At 43.7% G+C, this 9,523-nt stretch overlaps 1 pseudogene; it reads left to right on the forward strand.

Annotated features, from left to right (window-relative positions):
- Positions 1-9,523, forward strand: part of LOC139025139 (GRB2-associated-binding protein 1-like) — a 48,053-nt pseudogene that overhangs the window by 13,078 nt on the left and 25,452 nt on the right.

Below are 9,523 nucleotides of genomic sequence, written 5' to 3' on the forward strand. Positions count from 1 at the left end.
TTTTTGATAAGGCAGTAAATATAGCTCTGGAAAAGCCAAGGCTGTCTGAGAGAGAAACTGACTGAGTTTACTAAGGTGAGAATGATGACAACTAAAAGAGCTATCATGCAGTCACTGGTTAAAATCCAGGCTGTATCACATCTGGGCTGTGATTGGGGAGTCCCCATAGGGCGGCGCACAATTGGCCCAGCGTCGTCTGGGTTTGGCGGAGTAAGGCCGTCGTTGTAAATGAGAATTTGTTCTTGCCTAGTTTTAAAAAGAGGGCTGTATCCAACCGCTAACCCTAATAACTACCGTGGGATAATGCATCAACAGCAACCTTGGGAAAAATCCTCTGCATTAACAGCAGCTTGTACAATTTCTCAGTGAATAACAATGTACTGGCAATGTCAAAATTGGCTTTTTTACCAAATTATCGTACGACAGACCAACGTATTCACCTGCACACGCGGATTGACATAACAAACAGACCGAAACAAAGGCAAAGTCTTTCATGCTTTGTTGATTTCAAAAAAGCCTTTGACTCAATTTGGCATGAGGGTCTGTATACAAATTGATGGAAGTGGTGTTTGGGGGGGAATATTACAACATTATAAAATCTCATGTACACAAACAACAAGTCTGTGGTTAAAACACACATTACTTTCCATAGGACCGTGGGTGGAGACAGGAACGCGTGGGGTGAGAACAGGACCGTGGGGTGAGTACAGGGCCGTGGGGTGAGACAGGACCGTGGGGTGAGACAGGACCGTGGGGTGGAGACAGGGGCCGTGGGGTGAGAACAGGGGCCGTGGGGTGAGACAGGACCGTGGGGTGAGACAGGACCGTGGGGTGAGACGGGATGCAAGCTTAAGCCCCACCCCTTCATCAAGCACTACCGTTCAAAAGTTTAGGGTCACTTAGAAATGTCCTTGTTTTTGAAAGAAAAGGTATTTTTTTGGTCCATTAAATAACACACAAAATTGAATCAGAAATACAGTGTAGACCATTGTTAATATTGTTAAATGACTAGTGTAGCTGGAAACGGCTGATTTTAAATGGAATCTCGTACAACGCTGTGTAACCCGCAAAAACACCAGTCTCAACGTCAACAGGGAGAAGCGACTCCGGGACGCTTGCCTTCATCCTAACTGTAAACTATGGTGGGGGGAGCATCATGGTTTGGGGCTGCTTGTGCTGCCTCAGGGCCTGGACAGCTTGCTATCATCGACAGAAAATGAATTCCCAAGTTTACAAGACATTTAGCAGGAAAATGAAAGGCTATCTGTCCCGCCAATTGAAGCTCAACAAGAAGTTGAGTGATGGCAACAGGACAACAACCCAAAACACAGAAGTACTCAACAACAGAGTGGCTTCAACAGAAGATTATACGCCTTCTGGAGTTCAACCAATTGGAGATGCTGTGGCATAACCTCAAAGAGAGGCGGTTCACACAGACATCGCCAAGAATATTGCTGAACTGAAACAGTTTTGTAAAGAGGAATGGTCCAAAATTCTCCTGACGCTTGGGTGCAGGTCTGATCCACAACTACAGAAACATTTGGATGAAGTTATTGCTGCCAAAGGAGGGTCAACCAGTTATTAAATCCAAGGGTTCACATACTTTTTCCACCCTGCACTGTGAATGTTTACACGGTGTGTTCAATAAAGACATAAAACCATATAATTGTTTGTGTTTTATTAGTTTAAGCAGACTGTTTGTCTATTGTTGTGAACTAGATGAAGATCAGATCTAATGATATGACCAATTTATGCAGAAATCCAGGTAATTCCAAAGAGTTCACATACTTTTTTTTGCCACTGTATTTCCCTCAGATTACACAGGCCAACAAAAAAATTGAAAAAAAAATCACATTTTGATAAACTCCCATATCTACTGGGTGAAATACCTGTCTGCAATCACAGCAGCAAGATGGGTGATCTGTTGCCACAAAAGGTCAACCAGTGAAGAACAAACATCATTGTAAATACAACCCATATTTATGTTTTATTATATTTTGCCTTTTTGTACTTTAACTATTTGCATATCGTTACAACACTGGATATAGACATAATATGACATTTTGAAATGTCTTTATTCTTTTAGAACTTCTGTGATTGTGATGTTTACTGTTCATTTTTATTGTTTATTTCACTTTTGTTTATTATCTACTTCACTTGCTTTGGCAACGTTAACACATGTTTCCCATGGCAATAAAGCCCCTTGAATGGAGGCAGGTAGCCTAGTGGTTTAGAGCGTTGGACTAGTAACCGAAAGGTTGCTTGAATGAATCCCCGAGCTGACAAGGTACAACTCTGTCGTTCTGCCCCTGAACAAGGCAGTTAACCCACTGTTCCCCAGTAGGCGTCATTGTAAATAAGAATTTGTTCTTATCTGATTTGCCTATTTAAATAAAGGTTAAAATTGGAGAGAGAGAGTGATTTACAGAGTCTCTAGAGTAGACTAAACATCTACACAGTGCACCAGAATTATCAGTAGGGATGTTCAGTGTCGGTCCTGGAGGACCCAAACACGTCTGGTTTTCATCCTCTCCTTCTAATCATTTATACCTGGGACACCAGGTGAGTGCAATTAACTACCAGGTAGAAACAGAAAAACCAGACGTTTTTTCAGCCGTCCAGCACCGACATTGAACATCCCTGGTAGAGAGGTGGAGTCCAGATTAGAGCAGGGACAGGAGGGTAATTCTACTAGGGTTAAAACCGTAGTTTTCATATAAAACTCCAGCCGTCTTTACTGTTTCAGACAGATCCACCTCGATCTACATTTACATACTAGTTACCCGACCCTCTGACAAATGTCCGCAAACCATCGGGCATCGCCCCACTCGGTTCATTGCATTGTGTACGATCCTAGACGTACATTGTGCTCACCATCTTCGCCCTTCTACCCGCTGTCGGGCTTTGCAGGTTTGTTACTAGATGCAGCTGGAATCGGGTGCTCGAACGGTGCAGAGAGGTGGGTGGAGGTACGTGTAGGACAGGGTGAGTATCGCTAGAGGTGGCATGTCATCGGACTATGCCACGCGAGTCACCATAGACACACCAAGCCACGACGGTGTACGTGACACACGACAGATGTCACGAAGCATCACAGGGAGGCGACTAGTGGAGGCATCGATAGGCACGGTTACTGGAGACATCACTTCAGGCTGCCGGGTAGAGAGCTGTGTGATGTGATTGTATTAATCTGTCTTATAGAGGTCTTCACAGCACATCACCCGCCACCAAATTCACCAACATATACCCTAACAACAAACAACATCTTCGACCACTAATCAACGGCGCAGTGACATCTATAATATGCTCAACCGCAAAATACCGACGGATCAACAGACGCACAATTCAACAAACCACCACCAGTGAACAACATAAGTCCAGGTAGGACCCTTTTGGCTTGTTTCTGAGTAGCATTTAAGTCAGTCAGTGGAATGCTCAGACTAGAAGGACAATGCGCCAACCATCGTCACAGATTAACGTCTCAAAAAATCTTATTGACCTAGTTCTGCGTCGTCCACGTGTCTGACTGTTCTCTAACAATAAGGTCATGTTATGGGTTCAGGGCCTCGTTTTCACAAATGTGTCCTTCTGAATAGAGGTCGTGCCTGATCTGGGATCGGGTCCCTACCACTGACCATACGATAATCTCATTCATTATGATCTTAATGCTAAAACTGATCCTAGATCACGGCCTCTACATTCTGAGACGCTTTCGTGAATACAGACCCAGACACCATAGTTACCCATTAGGCCACTGGAGCCACAAGTCCACTTAGAGGCGACACACACATCTCAATCTATCCTGCCGAGGATAAATGACACTGTATTGTGTATAAACCTGGATTGGTAAATGCTATGTAATTTTCCCAATGAGAGGCTTTGAAGCCATGATCGTCCATCTTTCGGTACTCCCCAGAAGGAGCAGTCCCTCCTAGCAGCACAAGTCAGGGAATTGAGAATATCCTAACACATTTCAATTAAATGGGACACAAAGCGCACAAAAAATTGCACAACACACACCCTATCCTTATTATTTGATAGATTTATCATTAGATGCGGGAAACACAGTAAACAGCTAAGTCATCCACTAATACACCCTGTTAAGGAAAAATGTTAATGTTTGTTGGCCACTAATATAATTTAAAAGTATGCCATTAAGGGTGTCCTGTATATAATAAACACGTTCACAAAAAACAATGTAGACATTAATTAAATGCATTTACACTATAAGACCTACTCACAAAATATCTTTTATACCAATATTTATTCTATAATCTGGGGAGAGTCACTAGTGTTTACATAAATAAATTTTGTTAAGATTGGTATGAGACTTCAACCCGCTCTTATCCACAGGCACACTATTAATTAGCAATCAACAGTTATCATGAAGATCTTTGGTAGAATTTATGGTTAAATCTATGCAATCATTCCCAGACCTGACGATTTCTTGTGACCAATACTCAGCAATACCACCAACACGAAAATGCCATATAATGTTTATGAGCACAACAGCGGAACACTATTAATCTCACACACACACGATCAATAACGAGTCGAAGCAATGGTGACTGCGATAATGGATTCGGCTCAACCTAGAATGGCGTTCCATTTCATCACCATCAAACATAGTCCATCAAAAATACATACTGGCTACAGGGTAGAAGTGCAATTCTACACTACAAATGTCAGCGGTATACATCATCCCACTCTCCATTCGAATCACACGAACAGGCAAACTGCTAGAAGGAGCTCCACTCTTATTGTATAAAGTGGAGTAGAAAAAGCATGAGCTTATATCAGAGAATACAATTGAGTTGGAGTATAACTGAATTGACTTTGTCCTATACGTCCTAGTCGTCTATCATGAGCAAGATAAACCCTTCATTTAAATACAAAAAATCAAATGTGTTTTTCTTCACAGTATATGTATCTGTATTATATAGGTTCCTCATTACCTACATCTGGGTAACTGTAAATTTCTACAAATGCTTTGTCTAAGTTTGTCACTTCAGTTCTAAAAATGGCCCGCGTTTTTGAGTAATTGTCCTAATGATCCATACTTTTAGGATATTTTCCACCTTACCGGTATCTCACCTCCCTGACACAACAGACTACAATATTTGTATCCAAATAATACAACTACTTCCTCGTTACGCCCACAAGCTGTCGTGGCTGTTAACTCTCACAACACTCGTTCACGTTTTCAATTCCCGCCTCCATCTGTCTTTCTCTCATTACCTCCCTACTTTCTTCTCTCCCCTGTTGCTGGAGTCTAAAGGCCTATCGCCTCAGCTTTCTGCGCCATGGAAATGGGGTTCCATAACTCGCCACTCAGCACGTGAGCCTGCTCCAATCCTTCGGGGACCGCTCGTGGACGCCTGAATCGAACCCAAACGCGTAGGGAGAACACCGAGAGTACGTCTGACTCCAGTGTCTCAGGATGTATGTCCAAAGTAGCTAGTATAAGGTACACAGTCCTGGTTTTCAGTTAAACACTACCCTGAAACTCTCGCAACTAACCTTACAAGGCTCTGCGCACTCAGGAGGCCTACTACCACTCCGCCGGCACACGAAAGCTTTTTCTACCCGAAGAAAAACATACTGTCCCTTACCACGTTCCTAGATGCGCTCGCTGACTGGTTGCTACAGCCCAAGCAAAAACTCCCAGGCCCTCTCTCCTTCCCTCTCACCCTCCATATTCTGTTATTACGTGGATCGTAATGAGTTCTTCACACAAACACGCTATATATTAACCACCTACACACATATCCCTACGATGCCAGCTTTTGCTATGATAAATGTCATTATATATGCGAACAATATACTACGGCGAGGTACCCTCACGTCGTCAATTGCCCTCCACATGATATTCTGCAAGCGCTAGGCATGTATTGCTCCATTTTGTGTTTGGTAACCTTGTCAGTTCTAAATCTCACTAGCAAACTGATGTTGTTCCTCAACACAGGGTTCCTTCGTCCGCTTATCTGTCTTTATCTACTCCCACTTTGGTGTTTCTCGTTGTTCTTTCACTCACCACGAACCCGCCTCTTTATGTAAGCTAAAGATAAGCATTACATCTTTAATGTATCGCTAGCTCATGGAGTGATCTAAGTCAATGGCTGATTGAGTCTCTAAGTGTAATTTGATTTGTGCATATATATCTGTTCACTATATGCTAGATCGTATCTCTCAGTCGACATCTGTTGTCCTCTTTCCTGCTTCTGTCTCTCCACTCTCTCTGTCTCCTCTCTCCACCCTGTGCCTATACTGCGCGTACTCTCCTTCTCAGGCTCTGTGCAAGAGAGAGGCCGCAGCCCACGCCACCGGCACCCACTCCCCCATGGGCACCAGCGCAGGCGCCAGGCGACGCGCGCCACCGCCCACGGCAGGCCGCTAGGCGCGAGCGGCAGCGGCACGGCCCACGGGAGCCCCACCCACACAGCCCCCACACGACCACGCCCACCCAGCACACGCACACGACCCACGCACCACCCGACCCAGCCCCCACAGTACAGGTCTAGTTCTCTACATCTCGTCTACTCACTGCTACTCTCAGTCAGACTCTCTCATGACACTCACCTGAGACTCTCTCTCATCCATCTCTCCTCTCGATCCTACGACACGACATCGACAGAACAAGAACAGTCACATCATTCTTCTGTCTCTCTCTTCGTCTTTCTCATTTCTTCTATCTCTATAGTTGTCATTCTATCTGTTTCCTCTCTCTATCCCTCTCCTCTTGTCTCTCTCTCTCTGTCCTGTCTCTCTGTTCTGTCTCTCTCTCTTCTGTCCTCTGTCTGTCTCTCGTCTCTGTCTCTCCTCTCTCTCTCTCTGTCTCTCTCTGTCTCTCTCTGTCTCTCTGGTCTCTCATCTCTCCCTCCTCTCCCATCCACCCCAGCTCACCCACAACCAGGATGATCAGGGTGAACTCCTCCACCCGCCTCCACCACGCCCCCCCAAGCCCCGGTGTCTGCCGCCAGACGACGCCTATTACCCGGTTTCTTCTCTGCCACTCTGGATCGAACCTCACGTCTACCGGTCAGCTCGAGAACCAGAAAAGCAGTAGGACGGTGAGAAGGATGGGAGGTCAAGGGAGGAAGAAGGAGAATGGGCGAGGAAGGGGAGAAACTGAGCAACTAATCCACCAAGCACTCGTTTGTTGAACACTTAAGCTATGCTACCACCAGTGAGCATGGCACACACGGAACACACACACTACAGGTAGAGAACACCACACACAACACACATCCACAACCAGAACACCACATTCACCACACACACACAACAACACACCACACATCACACACACACCAACACCCAACACACACAAGCTATCCACTTCGGGAGTATATGAAAGTGTTGTTCTTCTTTTCACCCATCTACATAAGCCCATCTACACACAAATCCCCAATAATGACAAAGTGAAACACATTATAATTTTCTTTTAGCGAATTTACTGAAAATGAAATACAGAAATATCTCATCTACCTAAGCATTCTCAGTCAACACATGTTAGAATCACTTTTTGCAGCGATTACAGCTGGGAGTCTTTCTGGGTAAGTCTCTAAGAGCTTTGCACACCTGGATTGTACAATATTTGCCCATTATTATTTTCTAAACTCTTCGAGTTCTGTCAAATTGGTTGTTGATCATTGATAAATGATTTGACCTTGTGTTTTAGGTTATTGTCCTGCTGAAAGGGGAATTTGTCCCCCATTGTCTGTCTGAAAGCAGACTGAACCAGGTTTTCCTCTAGGATTTTGCCTGTGCTTAGCGCCATTCCATTTATTTTTTATCCTGAAAAACTCCCCAGTCCTTAACGATTACAAGCATACCCATAACATGATGCAGCCACCACTATGCTTGAAAATATGGAGAGTGGTCCTCAGTGATGTGTTGTATTGGATTTGCACCAGACATAACGCTTTGTATTCTGGACATAAAGTTAATTTCTTTACCACATTTGCCGTAATACTTTAGTGCCTTATTGCAAACAGGATGCATGTTTTGAAATATTTTTATTCTGTACAGGCTTCCTTTTCACTCTGTCATTTAGGTTAGTATTGTGAAGTAACTACAATGTTGTTGATCCATCCTCAGTTTTCTCCTATCACAGCCATTAAACACTGTAATTGTTTTAAAGTCACCATAGACCTCATGGTGAAATCCCTGAGCGGTTTCCTTCCTCTCCGGCAACTAAGTTAGGAAGGACGCCTGTATCTGTGAAGTGACTAGGTGTATGGATTAGGGCTGATCACGTTTAGTCAACTGGTCGATTGTTCAGTTGGTTGACCGAGATCGTTTTCTGTCCAGCAGTGGCAAATAAATAAACAAACTGTATGACACAAGACACTTGTTTGACTCACACATGTCTCAGTGGACTAATCCAATTAACCTGTCTGAGTGGACTAATCCATTGCCTGTCTGAGTGGACTAATCCATTGCCTGTGAGTGGACTAATCCATTACCTGTCTCAGTGGACTAATCCATTGCCTGTCTCAGTGGACTAATCCATTACCTGTCTCAGTGGACTAATCCATTACCTGTCTGAGTGGACTAATCCATTACCTGTCTCAGTGGACTAATCCATTACCTGTCTCAGTGGACTAATCCATTGCCTGTCTCAGTGGACTAATCCATTACCTGTCTCAGTGGACTAATCCATTGTAGAGGCCACAGGGATGGCACACAAGTAGTACATCGTTAATTGTTAAATCCCATAATTTTTTATCGACAATGTTTCTTTGGTTTAGGTCATTTCTGCGTTCAATATATTATTATTAGTTGTCATTGTAGGCGTTGGCACGTTGTTTACAGAGCGTACAACCTAGGCTACACTTGGTTTATTTAACTCCATTTATAAATTGTCAATTTATTAATTGTCTTTTGTTCTGAGTGCTGGAGTTGTGTAAATAAGACACCCATTCGGATATATTAGTCCCAATATTACTGTAGCATGTAGGCTATGCTGCAGCAAATGTATCTGTCACAAGAAAAGTACCAGCTGATGAGATGATACGTACATGGTGAACTGCGCTCCATCTGAGATGCTCGTTGACAGAGAGAAAGAGATGAAGCGAGAGGGTTTAACTCCCGTCAAAAACGGTTCACGATAAGCAGACTGATAAACAGACCGCCTGCCTTCCCACCTTTGGGACAACGGCACACATTGTTAGGCTGGAAACAAGACCATCTCATCATTATATACAGTATCTCTGGTGTTAATGAAACAAGACCATCTCATCATTATATACAGTATCTCTGGTGTTAATGAAACAAGACCATCTCATCATTATATACAGTATCTCTGGTGTTGATGAAGCAAGACCATCTCATCATTATATACAGTATCTCTGGTGTTGATGAAGCAAGACCATCTCATCATTATATACAGTATCTCTGGTGTTGATGAAACAAGACCATCTCATCATTATGTATAGGATCTCTGACGTTGCTGATTGATCATGCAGATAGCAGAACAGAGAACGCCGTAGAGAGAGAATCCAGATTTAGACGTCACATG

The sequence above is a fragment of the Salvelinus sp. IW2-2015 genome, unplaced genomic scaffold (genome assembly GCF_002910315.2).
Source record: "Salvelinus sp. IW2-2015 unplaced genomic scaffold, ASM291031v2 Un_scaffold2296, whole genome shotgun sequence".
Classification (NCBI taxonomy): Eukaryota; Metazoa; Chordata; class Actinopteri; order Salmoniformes; family Salmonidae; genus Salvelinus; species Salvelinus sp. IW2-2015.